Source organism: Misgurnus anguillicaudatus, chromosome 7 (genome assembly GCF_027580225.2).
Source record: "Misgurnus anguillicaudatus chromosome 7, ASM2758022v2, whole genome shotgun sequence".
In the NCBI taxonomy this organism is placed as follows: domain Eukaryota; kingdom Metazoa; phylum Chordata; class Actinopteri; order Cypriniformes; family Cobitidae; genus Misgurnus; species Misgurnus anguillicaudatus.
Window position 1 is genome coordinate 24,301,809 of NC_073343.2, and position 15,019 is coordinate 24,316,827.

Consider the following 15,019-nt stretch of genomic DNA (forward strand, 5'->3'; position numbering starts at 1 on the left):
GTGGTTGGATAGTGGAGATTAAGAGGCGGTATTATCCCCTTCTGACATCACAAGAGGAGCCAAATATCAATGACCTATTTTTTCACACGCTTGCAGAGAATGGTTTACCAAAACTATCTTTTTCACATTTTCTAGGTTAATAGAAGCACTGAAGACCCAAATATAGCACTTAAAGATGAAAAAAGTCAGATTTTCGTGATATGTCCCCTTTAAGATATGACATAAAATTAAGCCAATCAGCATCTCAAACGAGCCACAGACTGGACTGTAGGGGCTGAATAAAGCAAACAAGTAGGGATCGACCGATATGGATTTTTTTTTGTGCTGATGCCGATACCGATTTTTGTTTCATCAGCCTTAGCCGATGACCCATACAGGCTGCCGATTTTCTTGAGACGATATTTGGAGCCAATACTGCTTTGCTCACTCAATTTACATCATAAAAATGGCACGATGATGCCAAATGTTACAAGTTTTAATTAAAACATTTAATAAACTTAAAAAAAAACTATATTTAACAAATAGTAAAAACAGGTGAGGGTGCTATGGAACCATGAACTGCACTCTCCACAATGACGAGGAACTATCAGCAAAGGATACTGATTTCTAGCACTTTACTACTACAAATATATATAGAGATGAGGGAAAAAACCTGCTTTGTCCATCTATCATCAGCTGTTAGGCCGAGCTTTCGATGTTGTCATGGAAAGGTTGGTTGTTTTCAGTCACATGACCTGCAATCGCTTGCGGCTTCCAAAACATCGAACACAGCAGCCATGTACAGTATCAGCCGATGCCGATACACATAAAACTCGCAAAAATCGGCCCGATATATTTCATCAGTAAAGTTTTGATAGATGACAACTGTAATCAAGGTACAGTAAAGATTATTATAATGTTGTACATGAGTCAAAACAAACTGTGTATGTGCACTGATGGATCACATTTCACCAAGTGCAACATCTAACAACATTGCAATCAGGGACAAGTTCTCAATTTATTCAGAAAGTATTTAGATCACCTTTACTCTTTTCAGTTTCTTGTGTTGCAGCCTGATATTACAAACTAATAAATTCATGATGTTTCTCATTGATCTACACTTAATTTCGTATCCCATAATGATAAAGTGAAAAACAAATTTTAGAAATATTTAGATTTATTAAAAAGAAGAAAAAAACTCAAAACTTATTATCACATTTACAGACCCTGTACACTGTAAAAAGAAAGTTGTACACTTGTTTAATGTCCATCCATATTTATTTTTCAATCTATTTTATTAAAATAGAAACAGAAAATACAGGAAATATGTACAAAAAAATAAAAAAATTAATTTTCAGGATTAAATGTCGTCTTTAGGGATCGTCGGTTTTTAGTGTGACCTCTCTTGGCACTAAACACATCTTGAGAATTTTTAAGAAGAATGAAAGTTGGATTAACTTTAAAAATTACTTCAATTGGTAACATCTAAAAATTACATTTTTTTAGATAATACAGTACATTTCCACATCATTTCTGTCGATTCATAAACAAACTCATCACTCTCTTTTACTTATTAGATAATATGAGATGAATCTCAATTTATAATAAACATGTGTGTAAATACATTAATGTCATTAATGAGCCAGAAACTTTAACATATTTTACTTAAGTGACAATGTTAAACAGTAAATGGGTATAACAGGTAGAAACACATGATGCCAGTCTTGTGCTAAATAGTAATTGATTATTTACTAAGGGACAGAAATTATCCCTGCCTGCAGTCTCTGATGTGCATGTGCATTTAACCATACCCACAGAATGACACAGGTGAAGCACAGGCATGATTTAACACTAACCCCCACAGTATGACACAGGTGAAGCACAGACATGATTTAACACTGACCCATACAATAACACAGGTGAAGCAAAGGCATGATTTAATACTGACCCACAGAATGACACAGGTGAAGCACAGGCATGATTTAATGCTGACCCACAGAATGACACAGGAGAAGCACAGGCACGATTTAACGCTGACCCACAGAATGACACAGGTGAAGCACAGGCCGATTTAACGCTGACCCACAGAATGACACAGAGCACAGGCCCGATTTAACACTGACCCACAGAATGACACGGGTGAAGCACAGGCATGATTTAACACTGACCCACAAAATGACACGTTTGAAGCACAGGCACGATATAACACTGACCCACACAATAACAGAGGTGAAGAACAATCATAATTTAATCTGACAAACAGAATGATACAGGTGAAGCACAGGCAAGATTTAACACTGACCCAAAGAAAGACACAGGTGAAGCACAGGCATGATTTAATACTGACCCAAAGAAAGACACAGGGGAAGCACAGGCATGATTTAACGCTGACCCACAGAATGACACATAAGAAGCACAGGCATGATTTAACGCTGACCCACAGAATGACACATAAGAAGCACAGGCATGATTTAACACTGACCCACAGAATGACACATAAGAAGCACAGGCATGTTTTAACACTGACCCACAGAATGACACAGGTGAAGCACAGGCATAATTTAATGCTGACCCACAGAAAGACACAGGCGAAGCACAGGCATGATTTAACGCTGACCCACAGAATGACACAGGTGAAGCACAGGCATAATTTAATGCTGACCCACAGAAAGACACAGGCGAAGCACAGGCATGATTTAACGCTGACCCACAGAATGACACATGTGAAGCACAGGCATGGTATAACACTGACCCACAGAATGACACGGGTGAAGCACAGGCACGATTTAACACTGATCCACAGAATGACACGGGTGAAGCACAGTCATGATTTAATACTGACCCACAGAATGACACAGGTAAAGCACAGGCATAATTTAATGCTGACCCACAAAATTACACATGTAAAGCACAAGCATGATTAAACACTGACCCACAGAATGACACAGGTGAAGCACAGGCAAGATTTAACACTGTCCCACAGAATGACACAGGTGAAGCACAGGCAAGATTTAACACTGTCCCACAGAATGACACAGGTGAAGCACAGGCAAGATTTAACACTGTCCCACAGAATGACAGGGGTGAAGCACAGTCATGATTTAATACTGACCCACAGAATGACACAGGTGAAGCAAAGGCATGATTTAACACTGACCCAAAAAAAGACACAGGTGAAGCACAGGCATGATTTAACACTGAACCACAGAATGATGCAGAATTCAATTCCAACCCCAGTCAATTGACTTATATGCATGTTTGAGCTGCCTCAATTTAAAACATCTTGCACTGACATATCTTAACATATATCAGTGACACAGTCACACCAGTAATGTTTTTATTTGTAAGGTATGTTTGTAAAAACTACTTAAATGTCCTAATATAACTAAGGCCTAGTCCTGGATTAATCTAATCCCTCTCTGGGAAACTAACCCATATGTTATATCCAAATATTAGCCCAAAATCCCCAAATCTTAATCGTTTGGAGTTGTTCCAATCTAGTTTACTTCTTCTCACATGTACCCGACAGAGGGCGCGTGTGTTGAGGTTTCGTTTTAGAGAGACACATACACACATATAACTACAGTAGATATAAAGAAGCCCACTGTCTTTACAGCACGGCAGTAGGAAATGCTGCTCAGACTAATGGCGTCTTCACAACGCGTCGGACCGATCAGCTGATTCTAATATCTGGCTGCAAAACTACAAGAAGACATAAGGTAAAATAATCGTAACTGTACGCTTTGAATATATCTGTCTTCAGCTGTAATACTATTTTATGTACCGCGTTCGCAATACACGACATCGACTCCATCAATCAATAATGAAAAACAACTTGTGCAGCGTTCGTCCTTTTAAAACAACCTCTTTGTCAGCCATCTAAAAATGTAACGTCTGCTTTATGCCAATGCTATTGATTACGGTTAGCTATAACGGCGAACTCTAACGTTACTTTCTTACAGGATGTGCTGCTCTGATCAGATAGATTTGTTTACACGACTAATGTCTAAAAATGTCTGTTTACTATCACATTCAGTTTGACTGTATCTAAATCGTGCACGCTTTGACCATTAAGTTATATCGCGTGCAATGTTTTGGCCATGATGCCCAGAAATGCTGCCTACTGTAAACAGCACAAGGGTTTCCAACCCCTGGCCCTTTAAAGCATACGATGCACTGAGTTTGCATTAAAACATTTGCAGGTGGGCAGCAGCTTGTTATGTGTCTGACCGTGGACCCCATGGTAAATAGCTTTGAATTAGGTTACAGGGATTTTCATGTTTTCAAATTGTCTGGTTTATGCAGAGACATGAAGTAATCTCTTCCTTAGTTTGTGAAAACTAGCATGTGGTAGTCTGCAAAGAGATCCAGGGTAACCGTCTATAGATCTTTAGATGTATCTGTAGATAGAGGTGATGGAAGAAAGAAAAGGGCTGGATTTTTTTTTGTCCTTGGATGTAGGAATTGGTTTTCTGTAAAACAGATATATTCATTGACATTTTGTATTGCTGTTGTGTCTGCTTTGTTTTAGCCTTTTAATTATGACCCAAATGTATGGATACACCTGAAAACATTATGATCGATAAGAGTCAAAATTTGAATGTGAAAAAATCAAAAGCGTACTTTGTAACTTTTGCCATTCTGTCGCCATTTTTTTTTTAAACCTAAAGTTGCAGGTTATTTTATGTACATATTTTTACATGAGTTTAAAGGCACACTATGCAATTTTCAGGCTAGAGGTCACAGTGTTTCCCATTAATTGTTTAGACTTTGGCATCTTATTTGTCCCATCTTAGTTTCAAAACAACTAAAAAAAGCTTTAAAACATCTCATGATAACATAAGGATCCCAAATGTTGCGCTGTTTTTTCTGCAAAGCATCTCTCAGTCACAGTCAGTCGCACTGACTCAATTTTGTGGGCTGATGTTGTGGTTATAAATCAGGATTTACGCAGTTTATTGGAAGTGACTGCTGATTGATTGCTTTGACAACAAAACTGAAAATATGTAAATGATAACAGCTTTATTCGGCATTCAGATGTATAAAATTACAGTATGTGACAGTTCAGATATTTAAAGTGAAACAGATCTTAAGTGCCAAATCTGAATAGAAATATGAAGTGATGACATCACAAATATGCTAATTAGTATTTAGCGTTATCCAGCACCATAGTCTCACAAAATTGCATGGGAAACACTGAGGTCGCTAAACAACAACAACGGCCACAGCATTATGATGATGTCAACGGGACACTCCACTTTCTTTGAAAATAGGCTCATTTTCCAGGTCCCCCAGAGTTAAAATTTTTGTTTTTACCGTTTTGGAATCAATTCAGCTCATCTCCGGGTCTGGCGGTACCACTTTTAGCATATCTTAGCATAATCTTTTGAATTTGATTAGATCAGTAGCATCGCTTAAAAATGACCAAAAAGGTTTCGATATTTTTCCTTTTTTCAAATCTTGACTTCTGTAATTACATAGTTTACTAAGGCCGACGGAAAATTAAAAGTTGCAATTTTCTAGGCCGATATGGCTAGGAACTATACTCTCATTCCGACGTTATAATCAAGGACTTTGCTGCCGTACCATGGCTGCAGCAGGCGCAGTGATTTTACGCAGAGCCCGAAAATAGTCCCCTGCTATTGAAAGTTACCAAGGGGACTATTTTCGGGCACTGTGTAATATCATTGCGCCTGCTGCAGCCATGGTACGGCCACAAAGTCCTTGATGAATTACTTCGGAATGAGAGTATAGTCCTAGCCATATCTGCCTAGAAAATCACAACTTTTAATTTTTCATCCGTCTTAGAACACAATGTAACTACAGAAGACTCAAGTTTTTAAATAGGAAAAATATCAAAACTCTTTGGTCATTTTTGAGCAAATGCGATGCTAATGGTCTAATCAGATTCAATGGATTATGCTAAGCTATGTGGTACCGCCAGACCCGGAGATAAGCTGAATGGATACCAAAACGGTAAGAAACAAATGTTTAACTGTAGGGAAGCTGGAAAATTAGCTCTTTTTTTTTTTAAAGTGGAGTGTCCCTTTAAGGAGCGTGGAACGATAGGCATTGTAGTCTTCACGTCAATGTCCATTGGAATCGATTCACAAAATCAAATCACTGACAGGATTCACAAATCATTGATTGAAATAATTTTGAATATTGAAATATTACAATAAAGCACGATAGATGTTGCTATTTCTGGTTTCTGGATACTTCATTGCAAAAAATCACTTTCTTACTCAGTATTTTTATCTTGTTTTCAGTAAACATATCTTAATTCTTAAATCAAGATCCATTGCCTTGATAAGCAAATTTACCCAAGAAAATAAGTAAAGTTTTTAGACAAAAAATATATACAGTTTAAGTGAATGTGTGCCTAAAACAAGCAAAAATAATATCTGGCAATGGCATGAGAATTTTTTTCTTGAATTAAGTATTTAAGAAAAAGTACATTTATTTCAAGATTTTTTTCTAAACCGCATTGTCAGATATTTTTATTTTATATTATTTAGCTCTAGTTAAAACTATGATTTTTTTATATTCAAACATTGTTGAAAACATCTAGGTCAGATAATGTAACAACACATATGAAAAAAAAACACGGTGATTGTGATTTTTAGATGTTTTAATATAAAAATCTTACATATTGTGCCTTAAAGTCGAATGACATCAAATTGGCATTAGCCATGAAATCAGACTTGTGAGCTCAAATGATAAACCGTTTTTATAAGCTTACCATGTGGATTTGTTAAGGAGATCGTTTTCAAAGACCAAAAATGTTTAGAGAAGGGCTTACGTGATTGTAGTGGTCTGTTTACATTAGAGCAGAGCCCTTATCTGATGGGTGTGTTATCTAAAGTTGAATTTGTAGGATAACAATGCATTTAAGTGACTGACACTGACCAAAAATTTTGTCTTTTGGAGAATGCCAAGTCCTGTTGTGCATTTTAGCCTTGACAGATAAACATTTATGTGCCCACATACTGTATACTGTATCACAAATATGTGATGGGGTGGGGATCAGTCTATAAACAATACCATTAATGGCCTGTGTTCTAAATGTGACATAATCTTATTTTTTCACCAGAAAAAAATGTAAATCATACTGAGATTAGATAAATGAGTTAGTCATAACAAACAGAAAAACACAAACTAGGCCGCTCTCTGATTCACCAAACTGGCAACCTACAATGCATTTATTTTAGAAAGTTGGTTTGTGGTGATCCAGCTGCACTGGCAAAATTTAAATGTAGTCATTTGCTTATAAAATATTTGCTTTAATACATAAATGTTGGGCAAGTGGTTAGCTAGAAGGCTGTGTATGGACTGTCTATTCCAACAAGACAATAGTAAGATTTGTTACAACAATTTGTAACTTTAAACTCTAAATAGCTTCACCTTGCCTATCGACCATTTAATATCTCTTCCTGGTCCTTGCATTTAATGTACATGACTTAGAAACTTTCACACCACACTTTTTGCCTTGATTTGTTTATAGGAAATCCATAAAGACAGTGGCTGGCTTTCTTAATGTGTTTTAAAGCTTGGCAGATAAGCATCCTATATTTTTAACCATAAAATGGCCTTGTTTGACCTTGTCAGCCCACGCACACATATATTTTATTCGCTAAATGCATTACTGAACACTTAAAGCTGCTGAGCCGTTGTCAACAATTCGTAATGTGTAAGTTCTGAGATAAAGGGACCATTTTGCAATTGAATTACAAGAGGCACTATGACAACAGGCCTTTTATTTAACTCAGGAACTTATTGCCGTACCAACTAATAATAAATAATAAACTACAATAATCTTTTCCAATCAAATATTATATATTTACCATAAAATTCATTAATGTTAAAAAAAAAAACACGTTAGTTACCACGGAATATCTCCTTGTTTAAATCTGTCTTGCTCAAGGCGACATTTCACCATAAGCAGTAGGGCTTCTTCTGTATTAAATTCTACGCAATCCTGCTTTTTTCATGACATACCATGTTTTCACTATTAGCCAGGCGCCATTTATCAAAGTAGCATTGTTGCAGCCTACCAGCTGTGGTTGAGATAGAGAACGCTTTATAATTCAGACACTTACTAGACTGCCTGGCTCAGGGTAGAAGGTGACCTCAGCTGGGTTCAAATCTGAACCGAATTGCAGAATAAAAGAATACCAGTAGTTATGTGTTTAAAAGTTACACATGCACAAACAGTTTTTTTTTAAAGTTAATTTGCCAGGAATACGCAGTTGGCACACAACCTCGCCGAAAGTACGCAGTTTAACATCTGCCATCATTGCTCATTGGCACTCAGCTTTGCAATTTAGGCTTTTTTGAGCCATTCAGCTGAAACAGGAAAATAATGTCATCACAAAAACGATTGGCTAATGACATCACAAGTCCTTTATTTGCTAGTGTATAACCTTGGGGTTTGATGCTTTATATTTGTACTGTAGTGGTTAAAGGGACCATTTAAAATGTCCGCCAAAAAAAAATATCAATTTATACCCCACACTTCAAACAGACGGGGGCAGTATACCTCCAGAAAGTGAGTTGGTCTATTTTAATTTAGCAGCTGCAAATTTAGCAGCATATTTCAAGTTTGATTTACATTAGCAACTAAGTTATCATTAGTCACAAAAAAAACATTCGGTCTCATTAAAATTGCAATGTTTTCCGCTACGTTTCGTGCGTCCATTTGGTGTTCATTATCATCGAAGACATTTCAAGCTTCTTAGCTAATGTTACATTTTAGCATCAGCTTGGTAGATAACGGGTGAAAACCGGATCGGATCCGTGGGTAGAGCTAACTATTAAACGCTAACAGCTAAAGATGCGCGATAATTTGCATGCGACAGTCATTGCGCTTCTCGTCAGTGAAGCCGGTTTCTTGATTAAAAGTGAATCGCCACCAGCTGCTTTCAGATGGAGCCACATTTACTGCACAAAGCCGTAGTTCATGTACAAGCTGAGCATAGGTTATCGCAATGCCTATTATAAGTGAACTTCTAGCGAAATACTAACAGCATCTTACTTGCCAATCGAAAAGAAATGTTGTCATTTCGGAGTCGAACCTCATTTCTTTCATGTCCATTAGTTGTCTCCAGCGAGGAAAAGCAGTGCCAGTATTTACTCTGGTTCGGTTACTTTATTTATCATATTTAATTTGTGATTCCGAGCGCGTTGTTCCCTGCAGCAAATGGTTGTGGTAGTGGTAAATGTCTCTTGCTTTAGCCATTCTTCCGCTCTCTTCCCTGACCTGAAATACGTCCGAAAACCCTATTGCAAGGCAGGAAGGCATCAAGGCATGTCCGAATCCATGGCTGTCCGAATTGCATTTCTCTGAGCTGCCTTCATGCCTCTTAAGTCAACAAGTCAGCTGCCTTAGTTTATGGATGCAGCGGTAGTAGTAGAGGGCTGTACTCCCATACATGTGACTTATTCGTGTATTGCAGTTTGGCTTGCGGTTATGTGCGTGGCCGCATACCGCCTCCCATGGTCGAAACTGGTATTACAACACCAGTCGGGCTGTAGCTAGTAATTTAGCATGCTAATTCAGATTGATATTTCTGCAGCACTATACCTTGTCATTTTTTTAATGACATCTTTGCCCTTATTTCTTCTCATTCTTTTGATGCGTGTAGCTAATTTTTAAAAATCTTTTACCTCAATTATTACAAATGGCACCTTTAATTGGAGTGAAACTGAAAAAGACTGAAAAAGTTTGTCAATCCTTCTTTTGGTCTCTAACAATAATGTTGGTTTATGACTTTATGGATGTGTAAAATGGTTGACCTTTTCATGAGCTTGCCACAAATTTAAACCATGGCTTACCTGGGTGACAGACATTTTTATTCATTCAGTTCTCACAGTCGGTAGCCACTCAAGTTGAAAGCTCGCGCCCACCCTAGAGTATCAAGCATTGCCACATGTGGTTGGTGATATAATGAGACATTTGCATGTTAATAGCTTGATGGTAAAGTGTGAACTCATCAGGCAGTGAGTACTGCAAATCTATGCAGATACTGCACAGCATCATCCAAATGACTGGACCACCACGATGTTAATTGAGGCACTACTTTAGCAACAGTTGAGTCATAGAAATAAATTAATCTGCTCCATATTTTGAACCAAGCTAATGTTTTTCTTTTTAACTCGATTTGGTAAAATTTTATACATGATTTATGATTCATTCTGTGTTATTGATAGCCTGTTAATTTGTATTAAAATTTCACTGGTTAAGTTTACCTCAAGGCTATTTTGGATGACTCAGTAACCATTCTTTTTTACTAAAAACATCCAAATTCAATCAAAACCTGCCATCCTTTTGCCTATACAGTAAAAAATGATCTCTTGAGCAGTACCATTTAGAGACGGTATTAATATGTACCATTTAGGTACATATACAGTATGTAGCCTATATGTTTAGGCCAATTCACACTGGTCCAACAACAACCAACAAACTGCCAACAAGGGTTTCACACTGACCCAACAGACTCCAGCTGACGTTGGCGTTTGTTAGACCAGTGTGAATTTGCCTTTTGAGGTACTAATGTGCAGTCTTTGGTACCAATATGCCAATATGTACTCTGAGGTACTAACATGAACTTTTATGCTGCATTCAGATCAGTAGGGCTGTTCCGAATACCATTTTTTTGAGCTTCGAAGCTCTAGTAGAAACTAAATCTAATATTTGAAGCTTCGGAAGGAGGGGCAGAACATATTTTTCTCTTTAATAAAGGCAGGAATCTCTCTGTGTGTGCCTGTCACGCGTCCTGCGAGAACAGCATTAGTATGCAACTAAGTTCAACAAACTAATAAAACGGTAGCATACTTTCAAAATCAAGTTTATTTATAACCCTTACACCATCCAATATGTTTTTTCATCAGTAGAACAATATAGAAGATATTTTGCAGAAACCCCAGTGCTCCGTTATGCATGTCAACCGATCCACACACTTTAAGAGCTAAAGCATATATATCCAATACAAAAGTAATCCATCATAACTCCGTGTGACATTTTGATGTCTTGTAAAGCAAATCAATCAGTTTTTGCAAGAAACTGAACTTATTTACAACACTATTAGCGTGAATGCCAAAGCAGGAAGCGCGCTTTACGTTCGAGGCAATCTCTTCTACTGGTGGGGTTTGGTAGCTGTTGGCTATGGATGTTGGTCTCTCTGCGCCACCTTCAGAGCGGGTGCGTGAAGCGCACTTCCTGCTTGGCAAAAGCTCTGCATTAACGCTGTAAAAAAATATATATATATATATATATATATATTCGAATCTCAAAATTGAAAATCGAATGTGAACCCACGGAACGAATATTCGAATATTCTGGTCCAGCCCTACAGATCAGCTGCTGTAAAGGCGCCGAGCGCGAGTGATTTCAATGTTAAGTCCATGTAAAGACGCGTTGAGGCGCGTGTGGAGGTCTCGCGGTGCGAATGAGGCGTTTAGAGTGGCGTGGATGTGATTCCGGCTCATTTGCGCCTCTAGTTTGCGTGAATGGTGCGAATTGAGCATTGCCGCGGGAAACGCCTGAGTTGGAAAATTTGAACATTGGAGGAAAAATGCGTGCGTTAACCAATCAGGAGTTTACTCTAGTGACGTGATAACATGAAGCGAGTGGAGTCGCAGAAACCTATGAAAGGCCCTCCCATGACGCGAATTTCCGCTTGATTGTCTCGATGACTAGAATTTCACACGCGGATGACGCGAGTAAACTTAAAATGTTCAAGCTACAAACTAGATGCGGTAGACACGAATTTGACGCCTCAAACAAGGCTATTGTGAACCCACGGTTATGCAGGGTTAACACAAGACGCAGTAGAGTTGGCAAGCGCGAGTGATTTACATGTTAAGACGCAGACACGAGTTGAAAAATCTGAGCTTCTGCGGATTTCCACGCCGCGTTAACCAATCAGGAACTTGCAGTGGTAGTGACGTGATTACAGGAAGCGAGTGGGGTCTCAGCGGAGTCGCAGAGCCCCTCCCATAATGCGAATTTTCTCATGAATGTCTCGAATGACTAGAATATCACGCACAAATGAAGCGAGTAAACTCAAATGTTCAAGCGTTCAACTCTGTGCGAATAGCGCGTTTTTGCCGCCTCTACTGTGGCTGGTGTGAATGCACCATAAAAGTGCAAAGGTGTACTTTTGAAAAGGTACTTTGGACTGCTAGGGACCATTTTTGACAATTTTTCTGACAAGTGTAGAGTTCATATACAAAAGAGATACTCAATCAAATCAAAAAAAGAAGGTGCAACTTATAATAAAAAATTACACTAAATGAAAAAATGGTGCAACACTCTTTGTAGACGATAAATAAAGGGGACATATCATCCCCAATCAGACTTTTTCATGGTTAAGTGCTATAATTAGGTCCCCAGTGCTTCTAACAACCTAGAAAATGTAAAAAAGGTCAACCCAGAAACGTAGTTTTTGTAAACCATTCACTGCAAGCATGTGAAAAATATGTAATTGAAATTTGGCTCCCGTTGTGATGTCAGAAGGGGATAATACCGCCCCTTAATCTGCACTATCCAACCATGGCACTGCCATTTAATGCAGAGATCAGCTCATTTGCATTTTTAAAGCACACCCCAAAAACGGCACCTGCTCACACCTAGGGGCAATTTTAACAGGCTATATAATAAATTATCCGTGGGGTATTTTGAGGTAAAACTTGCACTAGTGATGCACCAGTTTGTTGAAAAAGTAGTTTTTTGTCATTTTATCATCCAGCTTCCTGAGGAATAACCTTGAGATACTTTTTCAACTATATTTTTACAAAGTCATTTTTCAAAAAAATAATAAAATGAACATATTTTTGTCTACCAAAATTATTTCAAACATTCAAGCATATGAATGTCCTTCTGATAAAGGATTTTTAAGTTCATGACAAAGTGAAGCGACTGTAAACGTTTGAAAGGCATTGTATGACTTCAAGCAGACTTGTGAAGCCAGGCTCTTCCTTTGAGAGTCAAAATATTAAAGCAGTTAGTGACTTGATGAACACAGCGGTGCAGCAGTTTAATGTGACAGAACATTGAGTGCCTGTTCAAATAGAGCTTTTGGTGTAGATTATAATAAATTATAATATAATTAAGTTTAGATTTTAGACACTCAACTGGTGCAATCACAGGGCAAATGTACACACTGCAAAAAAAGACTTTTTTTACTAAGTATTTTGTTTTCAGTAAATATATCTAAAAACTCTTAAATTAATATGTATTTTCTTGATCAGCAAAATGACCTAGGAAAATAAGTCTAGTTTATAGAAAAAAGCGAATTTGTGCTTAAAACGAGCAAAAAACTGCCAATGGAATAAGAAAAAAATTCTTGAGTTAAGTGTTTATGAAAGAAGTAAACTTATTTCAAGAATTTTTTTCTTATTCCGTTGGCTGATTTTTTTACTTGTTTTAAGCACTTATTTACTTAGTTTATATTTTTTGTCTAAAAACTAGACTTATTTTCCTTGGTCATTTTGCTCATCAAGAAAATACATCTTAATTTAAGAATTTTTTGATATTTTTACTGAAAACAAGACAAAAATACTAAGTAAGAAAGTCATTTTTGCAGTGCATGCCTTGTGATGCAGTGAATGCATGCGTTTTTTGTTAAGCTGTGTTTGCTAAAGAAAACGTGAGGGGACCAGTTTAGACATGCAAGTGAATTCTGTCCCGATCGTCTGTGATTTACAGCTTTTTCGTAACTGCTATAGGCGACTTCTGTACCTTTCCCATCTTATTTGTGTTTCCAGTGTAACCGTTGACAAGACACATATTTTTGTTGAGGAGCTGGCATGCTCAATTGTGTTGGCTAAATGTTTCACTTTTATATTTATCTGAAATTCAAAATGTAACAATTATTTTTCATGTATAAAGTTGTAGGTGTTTCACTTTATTTTCATCTTGTAATTTAGTAATGTGTTGTGTTTTTAAGACACAAAAACATTCCCAGATAACCTCTGGCTTTCTGCAACCTGTTTGAATGTATCTGTCAATAGAAATAAGTGTTCCACAGATAAATTATCCCACTCCTTGTGTGTCTACATATGTGGACATCACATTTTTGGTTGTTTGCACCATAATACTTAATTCTGTGTAACTGGAATCTGTTATACACAAACGTGGACAATTGCACTGCTTCATATTTAAAGAAAAATATTTGGTTATTATATTTATTGGTTCTTCCTAACCCCAAAAGGCACAAATGGTGTGCCATATGGCTTATATGATGGAAGATGTCTGTTTAGATCTAATTTAGTGTTATTTTGTCTTAGCCTTCACACTAAAGTGAAATTAAAACGTTTCAGTGTTGCATTTCTGCTTTAATTATTCATCTTTGTAGATAATAGCGTTCTTGTAATCAAACTGGGAAACATTTTTACAGACCATCTGTAGACAGAGTAACGTGGATATTTAATAGAGAAACGTTCTCATTCTGTCAGGTTGACCTTTACATGATATAAACTGATGAGACAAGATATTCCTGCACCGAAATCTGAAAATTTGATCTATTAAAAATTAGTCTGTAAAAACCCAGTATAAAATCATACTGTTATGTAAAGAACATTTTGTGACCTTGAAATCTGTAAGGTTAATTAAAGTGAAATCAATTATTGAAATCAAACGTTGATGGTGCTAATCTCATAATTAGATTATTAGACGTTAGCCTGCATTTTAAAGACGGGGTCACATGTGTCACTTCCTCGTGAATTAGTTTTTATAACAGTAAAATACTACTGCTGGAGCGACATAATTTAAGCACATTGTTTTCAGCTTATACTGCTGGATAAACTGGTCATACCAATTAACTGTGTTCCATCTGATTGATTCCCAACCAGACGTATGTGTATTCACTTAGTGTCAATTGCATTTTGTGAATCGCACTGATAATAGCCACTTAAAATGAACACATTTCTGGTTTGGGGTGATTAAGCCTCACACATGGGGCAATGGGGATCAACCACTTCAAACTTTGTTTTGGACCAAGATGGCCTATCTGCAGCCCCACCAGCTGGTAATTCATCT

At 37.3% G+C, this 15,019-nt stretch overlaps 1 protein-coding gene across 1 annotated transcript in view; it reads left to right on the top strand.

Moving 5' to 3' along the window:
• The first annotated feature begins 3,544 nt into the window (after positions 1-3,544).
• LOC129417328 (probable E3 ubiquitin-protein ligase RNF144A-A) overlaps positions 3,545-15,019 on the top strand; it is a 71,962-nt gene continuing 60,487 nt past the window's right edge. The window contains exon 1 of the mRNA XM_055171924.2: positions 3,545-3,698. The gene's annotated coding sequence lies outside the window, so the exon portion shown is untranslated. The remainder of the gene's footprint in view (positions 3,699-15,019) is intronic.